At 39.6% G+C, this 15,703-nt stretch overlaps 1 protein-coding gene across 13 annotated transcripts in view; it reads right to left on the bottom strand.

Moving 5' to 3' along the window:
- The window catches only part of CAMK2D (calcium/calmodulin dependent protein kinase II delta), a 156,835-nt gene that overhangs the window by 96,289 nt on the left and 44,843 nt on the right, over positions 1 to 15,703 (bottom strand). The gene's annotated exons all lie outside the window — the stretch shown is intronic.

The raw sequence follows: 15,703 nt of genomic DNA, 5'->3' as shown, positions 1-15,703 counted from the left end.
TGTAGCCTCTGAGCAGAAGCAATAGGCTCTAGGTTTGAACACTCCTAGTATGCCACCAAGGCCTAATAACATTAAGAGACAATATGCCACTTTTTATGTTTAGCTTCATTTTGGTTAAATTGTGTATTTATGCAGCACATTTTCACAGTATTTGGTTCAAATACCATCATTCCAATACTGCCTGGTTAACACAGAGTAATATAGTACTTGTTTTATATAATAAATGAGCATTGGGAAGGTGTGTGTGGAAGCACATGGAGGTTTTGGGGTATATTACGATGTCTACTGTCTGACAGTAAAGATTAAACACCTACAAAGGAATCTATAGCTTGTAACACAACCTAACATACAAAAAGCTTTCTTGAGGCAATGTAGATAGAGAATTAAGATAGAATGTCAGACTACGTAGGAACTACTGATCAGAATCTGATCACCTGAGTATGAACTGCTAAACTGAAATAATATGATATGAGAAAATATTTCATTTTAGTACTTGTACAAGGAAAATCCCTTCTATACCCATATGTCAGCATTACATATGAGGTCACAGTCCTTACACTAAGTGGAATAAAACCAATAATACTTTCTAACTGCTTCATTTTTGTATCCTACTGACACTGGCTCATTTGTTACCTTCTTTAATGTCACAATCCAAAACCAACACACACAGCAGAATTAAAAGAAGACTGAAGCCATATTTTAGGATCTTAGCTTTCAAAACTCATATACATGTGTTTGGCAGGACCAATTTAGATATTTAGTTCCTTATTTTGTCATCAGCAACAACCTCTCTAGCCCCCAGCTGGCACAAGTAACTCAGGTAATAAAATAAAAGTAAAAAGATATTAAAAGATAATTAAACTAGCCAGCTACTGCCTACTACTAATCTTGTAATACCAACAGATTTCTCATTTTCAGCAGCATAATTTCTGTTGGTAATAAAAATATTAAGCATTTATCAGGAAGCAGAAAAACAGTTTAGAGCTAATGTTTGATGTTACCTAAAAAATGTATAGGTTGCTCTAAAAGTACTGCCTCCTATTTATTTCCATGAAAACAACAACAGTCACAAAGAGCACAACACCAGTATTTTACAGAGCAAATTCTCAGGTACAAATCTCTCTTTTTCAACACAGGTCACAGCTATGCATTTTTGCCAGCAATGAACAAAAGCCTTCATGCTGCGCTCATAAAACTCCGCAGCAGTAGAGGTGACTACATTAGCACCTACCACCTCACTGTGCTCACATCTACTGTTTGGTCTCCATAGCCATTCAGCAAGCACTAATGAATGTCAATGGATACAATGTTTTCCACATGGAGGAATTCAATGACACACCTCTGCTTTATACACACTTCCATGTCAGGCTGCTCCTCTGTTGACATCTGTCACATGGCAACGAAATGTAAAGGAATACTGGCTGGAAGGTTTAGCCTATGCTGCCATATCACCAGTATCCGCCTCCGATGTCATGATCCAACATAATAAAATAAGAGGTGTTACTTTCAGAGCAGCCCTCGTGATTTTTCAAAATTAGAGAGGAAATTAATTGTAAAATGTTCCTGGAGATGAGTCTGTATTGCTATTGTTTTAACTAACTCCTGTTTGATATCTTGAGTATGTTATACAGACCAACTCCTTGTGAGAGCTCAAACTTCATATGTCATGTAAGTAATCTGGGTTATGCTATCTCTGCAATCTGAACTATCTGCACTACATTTGAGAGTGCTCCTAACAACTGAAAGGGAAATTCTTAACTTTTACTCCTCCCCAGTTAGTTCTGAGTTGAGTAACTAGCATTCAAGGAGTAAGAAAACTTAATCTACAAAAGAACATTAGGCATCAAAATACAACACAACTGAAGAAATTTTCTGATTTTTTTTTTCAAGCAACTCTTGAAGATCTACCATAGTATCTGTTCTTTCTCACATTACCAACAATGTTATTCAGTTATCTTTCAGAGTAATTACATCATGGTGCCTCTGATACCAGTCTGACATTGGAGCCTCCTGGCAAAGAGTCAAATAAGGTTCAAGAAAAAAAAAACGCTACAAAAGCCCTTCCTCTGAGGTGTCTACATACCACAGTGCAATACTGAACTCCTCCTCTTACTTGCTCTACTCCTTAGATTGTCTTGGCACTCTCACCTTTCTAGTCATAATTTCTCCTGTTCAAGCTCAAATATAGAACCATAAAACATCCAAAGTTAGAAGGGACTCACAAGGACCACCACATCCAATCCCAGGCTCTACACACAGGACCACCCAAAATCCAAACCCTATGTCTGAGAGCACTGACCAAACACTCCTTGAATTCTGGCAGCCTGGGGCTGTGCCCACTGCCCTGTGCAGTCTGTTCCATGCCCACTGCTCTCTGGTGCAGAACCTTTCCCTAACCCCCAACTGTCCCTCCCCTGGCACAGCTCTATGCCCTTTCCTCAGGCCCTGTCGCTGTCCCCAGAAAGCAGAGCTCCCTGTGAGGAGCTGCAGCCACCATAAGCTCTTCCCTCAGCTCCTCTGCTCTGAGCTGAGCAAACCCAGGGGCCTCAGCACTGCTCATACATCTTGCCCTCTAGACCCTTCACAATTCCAAAGGTTTACTTCCTAAATCAACTGAGGGCTGGCAGGAAGACTTGCAGGCATGTTTAAAGAATGAGCAGTTACTAGGCTGTGTGGAAAGCACACTTAATGTCTACTGCTCTAACCTTTAAATCAAGCATTAGGGACTACAGCTTTCAGAAAATTTAATATAAATATAGATGCAGGGCAGGTCCTCCCAGAGTGAGAAAGCCAAATTCACAGAATAGCTACACAGATGGTTCTGCCAGCACAGCTGAGACAGGACGGTACAGTGCAACAGCAAAGGAGACTGGTGGCTTGTGTTGCTGCCAAAAAATTGTCTTATGAAATTGCAACTTTACTTTCCTAAAGAGTGCTCTGGCTTCAGACTACCCACTACAGAGGTGCTGCTCTACATACAGCCTGTTTGACAGGACACGCAGACTCAGGATAAGATAAGCAGCAGCATTAGGGCAGATGGGAGCAGCAGGTATGTAACTGTGTGTGGCAGTAATCCTGGACATAAACAAAGGAGCACGACGGCAAAAGCTTCCCCCTGCAAGAAGTGTCTCCTGTAAAACATCAACAGCCCCTGCAGAAAATGCACAGTGTGATAGGAGTGTTGATCAAAATCTCTCTAAAGGTGCAGCAGGCATCCTTACAGCAGAGAAGTGCTTGGCATACAATGCTGGGTCTGTAACACTCAGAAACAGGCATCCCTTCCCTCTAGCCTGTCAATTGCACCACTCAGCTTGGTGTCCGCAAACTTGCTGAGGGTGCACTCAATCCCAGTGTCCACATTGCCCACAAAGATGACTGGTCCCAACACCTATCCCTGAGAAATGCCACTTGTCACTGGTCTCCACTTGGACACTGAGCCACTGACTGCTACTCTCTGAGTGTGATCATTGAGCTAATTCCTTATCTAGCGGGTGCTCAATCCATCAAATCAATTTTTCTCCATTTTGGTTACCAGGATGTCAGGCGGGACAGCACTGAACACTCTGCACAAGTTCAGGTAGATGACGTCAGCTGCTCTTTATCCATTGACACTGTAATGCCACCATAAAAGGTCACCAGGTTTGTCAAGCATTACTTACCTGTGGTGAAGCTATGTTGGCTATCACCAGTCACTTCATCTTTATTTTCCTTAGTAGAATGATCTGCTCCATGATCTTTACAGGCAAAGAGGTAAGACTGACTGGCCTGTAGTTCCTTGGATCCTTTTTTTCCCTTTTTGAAAACAGGGGTTATGTATCCCCTTTTCCAATCAGGGAGAACTTCACCAGACTGCCATGACCTTTCAAATATGATCAACAGCAGCTTGGTAACTTCATCTGCCAGTTCCCTCATAACCCACGGATGGATCTCACCAAGTCCCATGGACCTGTGCACCTTCAGGTTCTTTAGATGGTCTCAAACCTGATCTTCACTTACAGCAGGTAGATCTGCCTTCTCCAATTTCTTACCAGTGCTTTCTGCAACTTGTGCGGTGTGGCTAGAGCCCTTGCTGGTGAAGACTGAGGCAAAGAAGCCATGGAACATCTCAGCCTTCTCCCTGTTCTTGATGACCAGGTTTCTAGTTTCCTTCTGGAGAGGGCCCACATCCTCCCTGATCTTTTTATCACTGATATACCTGTAGAATTTCTTCTTGTTCCTCTTGATGCCCCTGGCTAGATTTAATTCTGTCTAGGTTTTAGCTTTCCTAACCTGATCCTTGGCTGCTCGAACAACTTATTTGTAGTCCTCTCAGGTAACCTGTTCCTGCTTCTTCTCCTTATAGACTTCCTTTTTGTGCCAAACTAAGTCCACTCACTTTATATTGTTGATCTACAGAGGCCTCCTGGCATTCTTACCTGCCTTCCTTTGTCTCATGATACACTGCTTCTGGGCTTGGAGGAAAAAATCCTTGAATTCCAACCAGCTTTCTTGGGCCCCTTTTCCCTCCAAGTCTGTCTCCCACATCACCCTGCTAAGCAGTTCCCTGAAGAGTTCAACATCTTCTCTGCTAAAGTCCAGAGCAACAAGGTTGCTGCGCACCCTCTTTGACACCCTGAGGATGTTGAACTCCACTAGTTCATGGCCACTACAGCCAAGGCTATCCCTGAGATTCACATTATTCACTGGCCCCTTCTCACTTGTGAGGACGAGGACTAGCATAGCACCTTTTCTCGTGGATTCCTGTGCTACTCAGAAAAGGGAGTTATCATCAGTACATTCCAGGAAGCTCTCCAATTTCTGGTGCACTGCTATGCTGTCCCTCCAACATATATCAGCGTGGTTGAAGTCCCCCAAGAGGACCATGTTTTGTGAATGTGAAACTGTTTCTGTTTACAGAGTGCCTCATTCACTCAGTCCTTCTGATCAGGTGGCCTGTAGCAGACCTCCGCTACGATGTCTCCTTCCCCTGCTTTCTCTTTAATCCATACGCTCTCTGTCAGCAGCATTTGTTTGATGGCTTTGCATTCATCACAAGGGCATACAAAATGGAACTATTAAGTGTAAGACTAAAAAGATGAGAGAAGTTGTATTGGCTAGGAATGCTAAAAAAATATCAAAATAACCCGCAAATGGCTGTCGTCAGCACTTTAAAAACAAAAACAAAAACAAATGAAAGTAGCAAAAAACAAAAAAAAGAAAATATGAGGACATTAATACAGAAATATATAAAACTAACAGTAAAAGCACATTATTTACTTTAACATTCTATGAAAGTGAAGGAGACTTCCAAAGTCAAATACTAATAAAGTAGGCATTCAGTAGGAGAGATCAAGGCAAACACTAACTTCAAATGCTCTAGCAATTCTCTAAATTCTAAAAAAAAAAAGAAAAGAAAAATTAGCTGCAATTAAAAAATGTTGGCCTCTACAATTAGAATTATTTTTACAAAATACAGAAATACAGTAAACATTCTTGCTTAGATAAATGCTAACAATTTGGCTTCAACACAGCAAATCTAACTTGATATGTTGAGAAGAAAAATTATCAGGAAATTATCTGGAAATATGACCTCTGCCTCAATAAAAACAAACAAGACTCCTGGTCATTTGGCATAAGATGTTCAATCTCCAGTTTCACACCAGCACAACTATAAAACATTGTTCTGTACCCTCTGAAAGTACATTTACAGAATTAGTTCACGTACCTAGAAAGTAGACAGGTGTTTGTCTTCTATGAAGCATCAAATAGATTCTATGTAAACTCTTCAGGAACAACACAGATGCAATAAAAGCAATTACTTGTCTGACTTTTTATGCTTACAGTGTAAACATTCACAGTTTCTTTGCTATTAGCTGCTACACCACAGCTTCTGAACTGACACTGCATGTGATTAATTTCTCACACACACTAAACATTTTCATTGTTCATTTAACTAAATAAAATGCATCTGATTACCATATTCTATTTTGTAGGTTACTGTTACTGTACTACCGCTGAGAGCATGCTGAATCCACAGAGAGCAGGCAGGTACTACCCGGGTAAGGAAGCCTCGAGCATAACTCACAGCATGCATTATGAACTTTATACAAATGTTCTTCCTGCACCAGTGGATGGGCAGCCAAATTTAAAAACAAACAAACAAACAAACAAACAAAAAACCAGAAGAAAAAACTGAAACAAATAAACAGTATAAAATTTATTATGTGAAACAAAACTCTCAAAGGATTGCAAAAGCCAGAGCAATTAACTGAAAATAACTTGAAGTCTAAACCCGCAAGACTCTGACTCCCACTGATGTCACCAAGATTTTACTATCAATTGCCTTTTCTTAAAATTAAAATGAACAACCAAGCTTGCACATCGAAGCAAGGACATGTCCTGCTTTGCAGATGCACACAGTGTTCCAAGCTAGAGGAGCTGTGCATGTAGAAACTGTTTCAGACTGTGCAACAAAACATGAGGAAAATTCACAAAATGATGATGTTCTAGCAAAAGGATTTCTCACATTACATGCTGTGCCATGGCAGGCTTAACATTCAGCTCTTATTTACAGATTTAATAGTGTGCTCTATATTGTATTACATAAATATTATAGCCAATATTTTTTTGGGTAAACTGCTACTGCATGTTTTAATAACAGTAACAGTATTATTAACAAATCAATCCAGATCTTCTCATAAATTACAATATAAACACCTTACTCAGATATGCACTAGAATATCAGAAAGGTACGTTATTACTATGAATGACAGTGCTTCAATATTTACAGATTTTTCACTGCAAACTTAACCAGTATATTGACTAGTGCTGGTTAGATGAGGTCCGGCATCATGTACGTGATACTAATAAGCTTATTTCATTTAGCTGCTTTTATCAGAGCAGTAGCAATGCAGTGTGAATTAATACATATCCTCCAACATACACATTGTGCCATGAGGCAGTAGAAGGAGCTCCTTCAGTCCAGGAGTTAAGTAGATGCTGAGATCCAGAAGATGATGGCTGCATTTAAATCACAGAATCACAGAATCATAGGGGTTGGAAGAGACCTCAAGAGATCATCGAGTCCAACCCCCTTGCCAAAGCAGGTTCCCTACACCAGGTCGCACAGGTAGGCGTCCAGGTGGGTCTTGAATATCTCCAGAGAAGGAGACTCCACAACCCCCCTGCGCAGCTGTGCCAGTGCTCCGTCACCCTCACCGTAAAGAAGTTCTTGCGCACATTCGTGCAGAACCTCCTGTGCTGCAGTTTCTGTCCGTTCCCCCTTGTCCTGTCTCCACACACTGCTGAAAAGAGTCTGGCTTCGCCACTTTGTCCCCCACAGCTCAGATATTTATAAACCTGGATCAGGTCCCCTCTCAGTCTTCTTTTCTCAAGGCTAAAGAGACCCAGTTCACTTAGCCTTTCTACATAGGGGAGATCCTCCAGGCCCTTCACCATCTTTGTGGCCCTGCACCGGACTCTTTCCCAAGAGATCCCTGTCTTTTTTATACTGGGGAGCCCAGAACTGGACACAGTACTCCAGATGAGGCCTCACCAGGGCAGAGTAGGGGGACGATCACCTCCCTTGACCTGCTGGCCACGCTCTTTTTAATGCAAATCCTTAGAGTTGGTAGAGAGGTATCCAAAACTGTCTGAGTAAGTCTGAAGCATGTTAATTTTCTTGGGAGGAATCAAATGCAGGTTTAACCCTGTAGGGTACCCAAGAAGAATTTTCAAGTCTACATGTTTCTTCTACGTGTTTCCCGTGCTCACTCCTTTCCTTCTCTACTAAATTTATTTACAAGTACTTCTAACTGTGAATGCAGTACATAAATATCTATTTCTGTTGCGCTGTTTTCAACCAAGTTTCAATTACAGTTGATCTGAAGGTGAATGTCAAAGGGGAGGTCAAACTGAAACACTAGAAACCCTCCGTCTCCCAGATATCTGAACCATAAGGTGCGCCACTTCTCTACGAGCTGAAGGAGTGTCCTGCCACAACCAGTATAACCAAGAAATTGCCTACCAGACAGCAACTCCCAAAGAATCTTAAAAAAGAATTTGACAGTGATTAATATAAAATATTTACACTACAACAATACTGCAGGAAATTCTCGGTTAAAAAAAAAAGAAAAAAAGAAAAAAGCCTTGAAAATATATTCAAGGTTCTTAAAAACGATTAATTTAACTCATTTTAACAGTACAGAAATCATTAGTTAAAAACCTGTACACCTATCAGTACGAAAAGGGAAAAAAGATTGTCAGTAACAGAAAGACATCTTAATACTTAACACATAATAAAACGGAAAAACATAGATTTTACGCTTACTTTCTTTGCTCTCACTTACTTGTCCTCTTTTGTTGACAATCAGTACTTTTTTTTTTTCCCCTGTACTAACTGGATATAGCATAATTCAGTGTGAGTTTTTCTCACAAAGTTCACTCAAGATTTCTGAGGTAGGTCTCTACAAGCTACTTCTTACCTAGTACTACAGCACAGTGCATTTTAAAGAATTTTATATTTTTCTTTAGACATCTAAATGAAGAGCAAACAAGGTACTCTAAGTCCCGAGAGACTCTCTTCAGATTGTACTGCACATACTTAAAAGCCTACTACAAAACATCTTGGCCCTGTTATAATCTCCCACAGAAATACAAAGAAAAACACAAAAATTCTAGCAGTTGGATGCACTACAACACAACTGTACTTCATTTCTTGTATTGGTATTATTTTAATAAGAATAATTTTATTTTGCTCACTCTTTCCCATTAACAGAAAAAAGAAAAAAAAAAGGTCCTATTAAAAAAAAGGCTTATGATGCATTAAAATCTTCACCACCTTAGGTCTTTCTGTTTTTCTATCAATTTAAAATTCAACCTTCCTGTTTAAAACTCTGATCTTCAACAGAAGTACGCAACATTTACCCAGTACCATATTCTGCGGAAGAAGAGTTTGGCAGAAATCTTGGAGTGCGTAAATCAGTGAAATTCCATTCTCAGAGAAAGAAATTTAGGTTACCTTAAGCCATGAAGAATAACAAGACACAGCCAAGATCTCTCAAGAAAGACACTACCAACACCTGCTTTACTTAATGCTGAGTGAATTGCAGTGTGAAACAACAGTTATAACTCCAGCCTCTTTAAAACCAGACAAGGAGAAACTGGGATAATTAAACAAGGCAGTCTTGTGACACTTAGGATTTTGATGGAGACAGAAATACTGTTAGAGTTAGCCACTTGGGTAGCTAACTGAAGGAATAGGTCCTTCTTTGAAAATAATTTCTTCTGTCTTATTAGAAAGTAATGAAAACAGGAAGCTTTAAATAAGAGAAAACGTGCTGGGAGCAGAAATCAAAATCATAATCAATTTCCATAATCAGGCAAGAAACCTAACTAGAACTGCTCTCTCCTCTCCTTGCCCCTTTCCCTTCACGCAGACTCCCTTGATTCGGTATTCCACAGCACCTTCACTTAACAGGACATATAAGTATTTTTTTCCCTTCTTCTGATCCTTGATGACTACGGTATTCTCTTAAAAAATGGGTCATATCAGTCTTGGCCTTGTACCAGTGAGATGTAAACAACATCTTCACCTCAATTATGTTTTTACAGGAAGATGATAATCCCCCTTCAGGCGGGTTAGACTAGATGACCTTGAGATGTCCCCTTCAACCCTTGGCCATTCATCCTGTGGTTCCGTACTTCTTACCCATTTTTAAGAGAAGGGCAGGTGTGCCAGGGAATCTTGTTTCACAGTAGACAGAGATGTCTGTCCACGTTTTGCAGGATAACTAATCTAGCATCCAGCCATTACCAGAAGAAACAGTTCCACTGTAGGCATATATTCTTTCCCTCATCTCTTGTGCCAGCCCAGGTGCTCACCTGCCCTCCTGCCAAGCTGGCTCAGATAACTCTGTGAGCAAAGAGCAGTTCAGTTCTGGGACTTGCTTACAGAGGGGAGGAGCCGAGTACAAACATAGGGAGTTTTGAACACATCTAACTACCATCCAGCTCGTGGGAGCAAGCTGGGTGGTTTGCCTCATAACTCTGTATTCCTGGGCTGAGTCACGCATTGGGAGTCAGCACTGGGAACAAGGCTGGGTTCTGTGTTGCTTAGCTGCTAGCCAGCTTCTTGCTTCAGCTGTGGATTTTTCAGCCATCTTTTAGACAGTGTATTCTCCATACTCACAGTCATGGGAGAATAGGTATGAATGACTAGCATACATCCTGAGGCAAGAACGTCCATATGCTTAGACTTCTAAGCTGAAAAAATGGGAACTACAAAAATGTATATAGAACAAAAATGCATGTGTTGGCAGGCAGACAGTCAAGAGCTGTGAGCCTCCCACTGCATTCAGCACTGGTGTGGCAACACCTTGACTGTTTTGCATAGTTGTGTTCTTTACAATATAAAAATGATGTTAAGCCTTCTGGTGCCAAGGGAGGTTCAGACCAGATATTTGGAAAAATCTCAGTCTTCCAAGCAAGGCAGATGATGCCCTATGCCCGTCTATTAAAAAGCATCTGGACAATGCCCTCAGTAATATACTTTAGCACTGAAAGTGGTCAGGCAGTTAGACTTCAACTATTTCCTTTTAACTACAGAAGAGTGAAAGAAATAATTTTTATAGTGCTAAAATACATTATGTCAAATGCAATGCCTGAAACAGCAGCCATTAACAGAAAGATAATTCTTCTCTGGAGGTTATACAAACTACCAACTCTTTGTAACTCAGTGGGGAAAGACAGGTTAACAAAGTAAAAACAACTTTCCTTACCACCACCTTGACTTGGTCACCTTCTCCAACAACACTGAGTACAATAAAATATTCTAGGTACTGTGGGATTTAAATATCTGTGGTTTAAATGTATAACCATGTAATAGGAGTGCTATTGCAACAGTACCTAGCTTTAAGTCCAGGAATGTGGTTTATACACAATTTAACTGCATCCAAACATTTATTTTTATTTTAAATCTTTTTGAGGAAGTATTTAGGCTCTGGAAGCAGACCAGTTCCACTTCTTAGAACTGATCATTTATCTAAGATGAAGTCAGTAGAGGGGACTAAGAATTCTGCCAAGTTCCTGTCAGAGTTGGTTCTTATTGAAGATAATTTAATAGCACTTTGCACTTCTAACATTTTGCAATAGTCATTTTCAGCCTATTAAAAACAACAACAAAAAACCTAAATAACAACAACCCACATTTTTATTCATATAGCAGTACTTCACACAGCCCTTTAAATTTTGCATTACTGAGTGCATGCTACCTTCTTAAAGGTGAATGCTAAGCAAGCTGGTCTCTCCATTCCCAAAAGTACTATTTCAAACTGAATACCTTCAGATTTGCTACCTGCTCTTGAAGAAACATCAATCAGCCTTTTCTTACTGCTTTCTTCCTAGTATTTTTAACTAAGAAAGTGGGAACTTGGGAACTTTCTGTTACTGACAAGTGTATATATATATATATATACACACACACAACTTATTATAGATGATTACAGATACTAAGAGTGAATTGATCCACCTCTTCTAGTGTTCCCTGAACAGAAGCACACACCAGGTGTTCACTGTTATAATGACATCTTTTCCACGGATATTCAAGTCCATAATGGATATATAGTAACAATAGCAGAGAAAAATCTTTAATTAGGCCATTGATCACAAGCACCAGCAGACCAGAAATTAGGGCACAGAAAATGCCTCCAGTTGTTTCTGTGGCTATGTTCATATAGGAATCAGGCTTCTAAATATCAAGGAAAAGCTGAACATATTAATCCAAGATGCTTTGTAAAAAAACAAAAACCACACCTGTTGATTTTCACAATTTTACCTCAGGGCATTAAGAAAACAAAAGGCACATTTGTGCTCAGCTGTGAAGGCTGCCAACAATAGCAGTTTTCAGTTGGCTAATGTTCCTGTAGGGCTTTCTTCCACTTCCCACCCACTCTCTTTTTTAATATTTTAGCGTTCCTAGTGCGTGCAAATTTGAGAGAGAGCCAGACATCATTTCTACCTATAAAGCATGGACTACGTAGACAGATGGCAAGTGTTTTCAGGGCACTTTATCAAGATTTTTGTCATTGAGATTGATGTGACACACACAAAGAAAGCACGGGGTATTCCTTTGTCTCTTCTGATTTCAGTAACACTGTTAAAACTGAGGAGAGAAAGATTTTCTTTAAGCCAGGGCTGCAAAAGGAGTTGAGAGAAATGTAGCATTACTAACTAAGCACTAAGCCAAAAGATTTCACTTTTTTAATATGAAATTTTAATTTTTTAAATTAGAAAGAGGACAAAGACGCAGAGCGAAGGATGTTAATAAGTCAGAGTGGAGTTTATTCAACTGCTTGAAATCTGTAAACACTTTTTAAAAGCAAGCATTCACATGGTGCTGACTTCAAGCCAATAAATCTGAGCAATTTTTTTTTCCCCTTCTAAATTTACAGTAAATCAGGATATAAACAGCCAGCTGGCAACCCACTCACTCCTCTCCTTCCAAGAGAAGAAATTTAGAAATGCAAGAAGAGTATCAGTAAAAGTCTGAAATTGCTGCATTGTTCCATCAAGTCATACTGGCAGTGAAAACAACTCGTAACAACAGTCCCTAGAGAACATTAAGCTGTTATCCTTCATTCGCATTTTACCTCTGAGTTAAATACTCTCTTCACTATGAGGAAGTAAGCCTTCATAATTTATTGTTATACATAAAGATAAATTATATGCACTTTTGCATATATTATATTAAACAGTGGATCCACTGAAATTGAGTAATATGCTATATGCCAATGTAAACAGAAAGGCACTAAGTACGGGGTTGATCACCTTAGATACCTACAATTGTACACCAATCAATCTTCACGTGAGATTTATCCCTTCTTAAGACTGTTTCAATCACCTCTGTTCTGTATTCACCTCTTTTACTCTCACCTGCTCAGGTTTGAATCTTCTACCACCTCCCTAACCCATCTTCATGGAAAACCTACGTTTGCCTTATGAGAGAAACGTGAATACGTTTCTCAAACAAAATCTTCACATTATGACCTTTCTAAACAGCATAGGTAAGAAATGACTGGAATTTCAGGCATCAACCCCACAGGTTAACAAGCACTAAAAGAAGTGCTTGTTCTCAAGTACTTCACTGGAGAGGGATGTATTCTTTCAAGTACACACACTTGAAAGCTTCGCTAAACTCCAGTCCTACAGACATACCTTAAAAAGAATACTGCAGCCCATGAAATCTAATAGCATTTATAAACTCTGAACAGATAGATGACTAAAATTTTGATGGCATCCTCAAGTACATAAACTTCTGTTTAGATACTATTCCTTACAGTAGAATATAGAGCAGTGAACTCCAATTTTTCCACATCTGAATATTGGAATATTTTGCCCTTTTTACTGTTAAGGGCTGCTTATGGTTAATTCGCAAGCTCCTACACATACTTGCAACAACACTTCAAAGTGTTGTGTATCTTCCTGTACATAAGCCAGTTTTGCAGCTGCAGATACAGGAAACATAAACTAAACTAGAATATTTAGAGTTAGTTAATATGTGATGGTAACTTAGTTTAGATTGTGCAAGGCAAATATTTTTCTGCTCCACAGACCCCAACTCTAATCTATGTCTCAAAAGCTTGATCCAAAGCAAGAAAAATCTAAATGCAGTGAATCTCAGAGAATACTTCTGTCACTGGACTTAGATTTTATTTTTTTTTATTTTAATGAGACAAGAAATGTATCTTTTCACAGCAGATGCTCAGCTGAAGGAAAGTTCTCATGTGCAGTCTTACTACTTCTTAGATTCTTAGTACTTCTGGAAAAAGTATTTGAAAAATTTTTAGCCTGAAGGGAAGGAGGTTTGGTTGCTTTTTTTTCTTGGTTCCATGTTCTTGAGGAGAGAGGAGGGAGATGACCAAAGAATTGTCTATTTGTCTGTTTTAGAGATAAGAACAATGAACGTTTGCAGTATGTTACTGCTGAGTAATCATCCAACTAACTCAAAATGCTGCATCTTTCTGGATTTTATTCAGAAATGAAATGTGAACAAGAATTTGGTGTAACAAATTCAGTCACTGAAAGAGCTGTTCTTAGGCATTACTTCATTTTGACAAAGAAAAGGTGAAAAAAACCTATGGTTATCATACTCACATTTGCAGTTTTCTTTTACTTATTTTCAACCTAACATCCCGCTCAAACATATTGCTAATATTCTACAATATTAAGATAACTCACATTTTAAATGTCATACAGATATGCAAAATAGTGTAGCACTTTACTGGACTGACTTCATGACAGCTGAGAAAAATAGCTGGAATGACTGACTACAGAGAAGCAAAAACTTGCCTGAAAAAGTGAAGCATCACTAAACAAACTTTAAGATATGAAGACTGATCTGAAATTAATGCCTATTTTTTTAGTCCACATCAGCAGCAGTTGGTGCTATGGAAGTAGAGGTTGAACCTCCACACCAATATTCTGTAACATGTGGTTGCTGTCTGACAGATGGCATCTGACATGGAAGTGCGTATGAAGCAAAGGTGCATCACTGAATTTCTCCATGCAGAAAAGATGGCACCCACTGGCATTCATCAACACTTGCTGAACATTTATGAAGATTAAACAGCGTGTTGTGAGCACAGTGAGGCAGTAGGTGATATGTTACAGGAGTGGCAAGAGCAACCTGAAAAACAAGCCACATTCCAGACAGCCATGCCCAGCTGACACAATACAAAATGAGCAGCTCAATCAGCTCATCCATGCAACTGGCAGATTATGTCCACGGAACTGGGTCTGGAGATAAATACTGGAAATGATGGTGGGAATAGTGGAATATCTCAAAGTTTACACCATGAATAGGGACAGAAGGAACAACACATTTAAATTGGTCAGGACCTATTGAAGAAATATGAAACTGAAGGTGCCAGTGTACTGGAATGCATCATTACTGGTGACAAGATGTGGTGTCATCCCTACCAGCTGGAGTCAAAACAGCAGTCCATGGAGTGGTGACATGTGAATTCCACAGCAAACACAAAGTTCAAGATGCAGCCCTCAGAGCAGGTGATGTTCACTGTCTTCAGGGATAGGAAAGGGGTGGATCCTTCTGGATTTCCTGGAACTGGGACAAGCTATAAACTCTGATTTCTACATTGCAACACTGACTAAGCTGAAGTCTCAAGTTTCAGAGTTAGGCCAGAAAAGACGACAACTTTTCTCTCGCAACATGGTAATGCCAAGCCCATACCAGTTTGAAGACTGTACCACTCCCACAGTGCAGTCCAAATCTGAAGCCTTCTGACATTCAACTATTTAGATTCATGAAAGACAGGCTGTATGGACAAAATCTTCCTAGCAATAGCATCATCACAGCAGTTGTGAAAACTGTGTGTCACCCCCTGCTGCTGCAGATTTTTATGAGCACAGCATTCAGGCTCTTGTTCAACAATGGCAAAAATGCATAGCTAATGGTGAAGATAATGTTGAAAAACAGTATTTTGTAGCTGAAAAACTGCTCTACCAAATAGCATTACTGTGCTTTTTCTATCTGTTGTGGTTTCTGTGGCATTACTTTTGGAGCAACCTGCAAATAATAAGGACTTGCCATTTTCCAGGTAGCTGGGATCAGGATGACTAATCTCACCATTACTTTCAGACTCACTGGATCTAAAATTCAGCCAGAAGCTCTGCAAGCACAATTGCATATTGAATTTTAGTGAAGCAC

Source organism: Cyrtonyx montezumae, unplaced genomic scaffold (assembly GCF_038088225.1).
Source record: "Cyrtonyx montezumae isolate F1298 unplaced genomic scaffold, pur_monq_1.0 scaffold_2, whole genome shotgun sequence".
In the NCBI taxonomy this organism is placed as follows: domain Eukaryota; kingdom Metazoa; phylum Chordata; class Aves; order Galliformes; family Odontophoridae; genus Cyrtonyx; species Cyrtonyx montezumae.
This window is presented reverse-complemented; position numbering and strand designations above follow the sequence as displayed.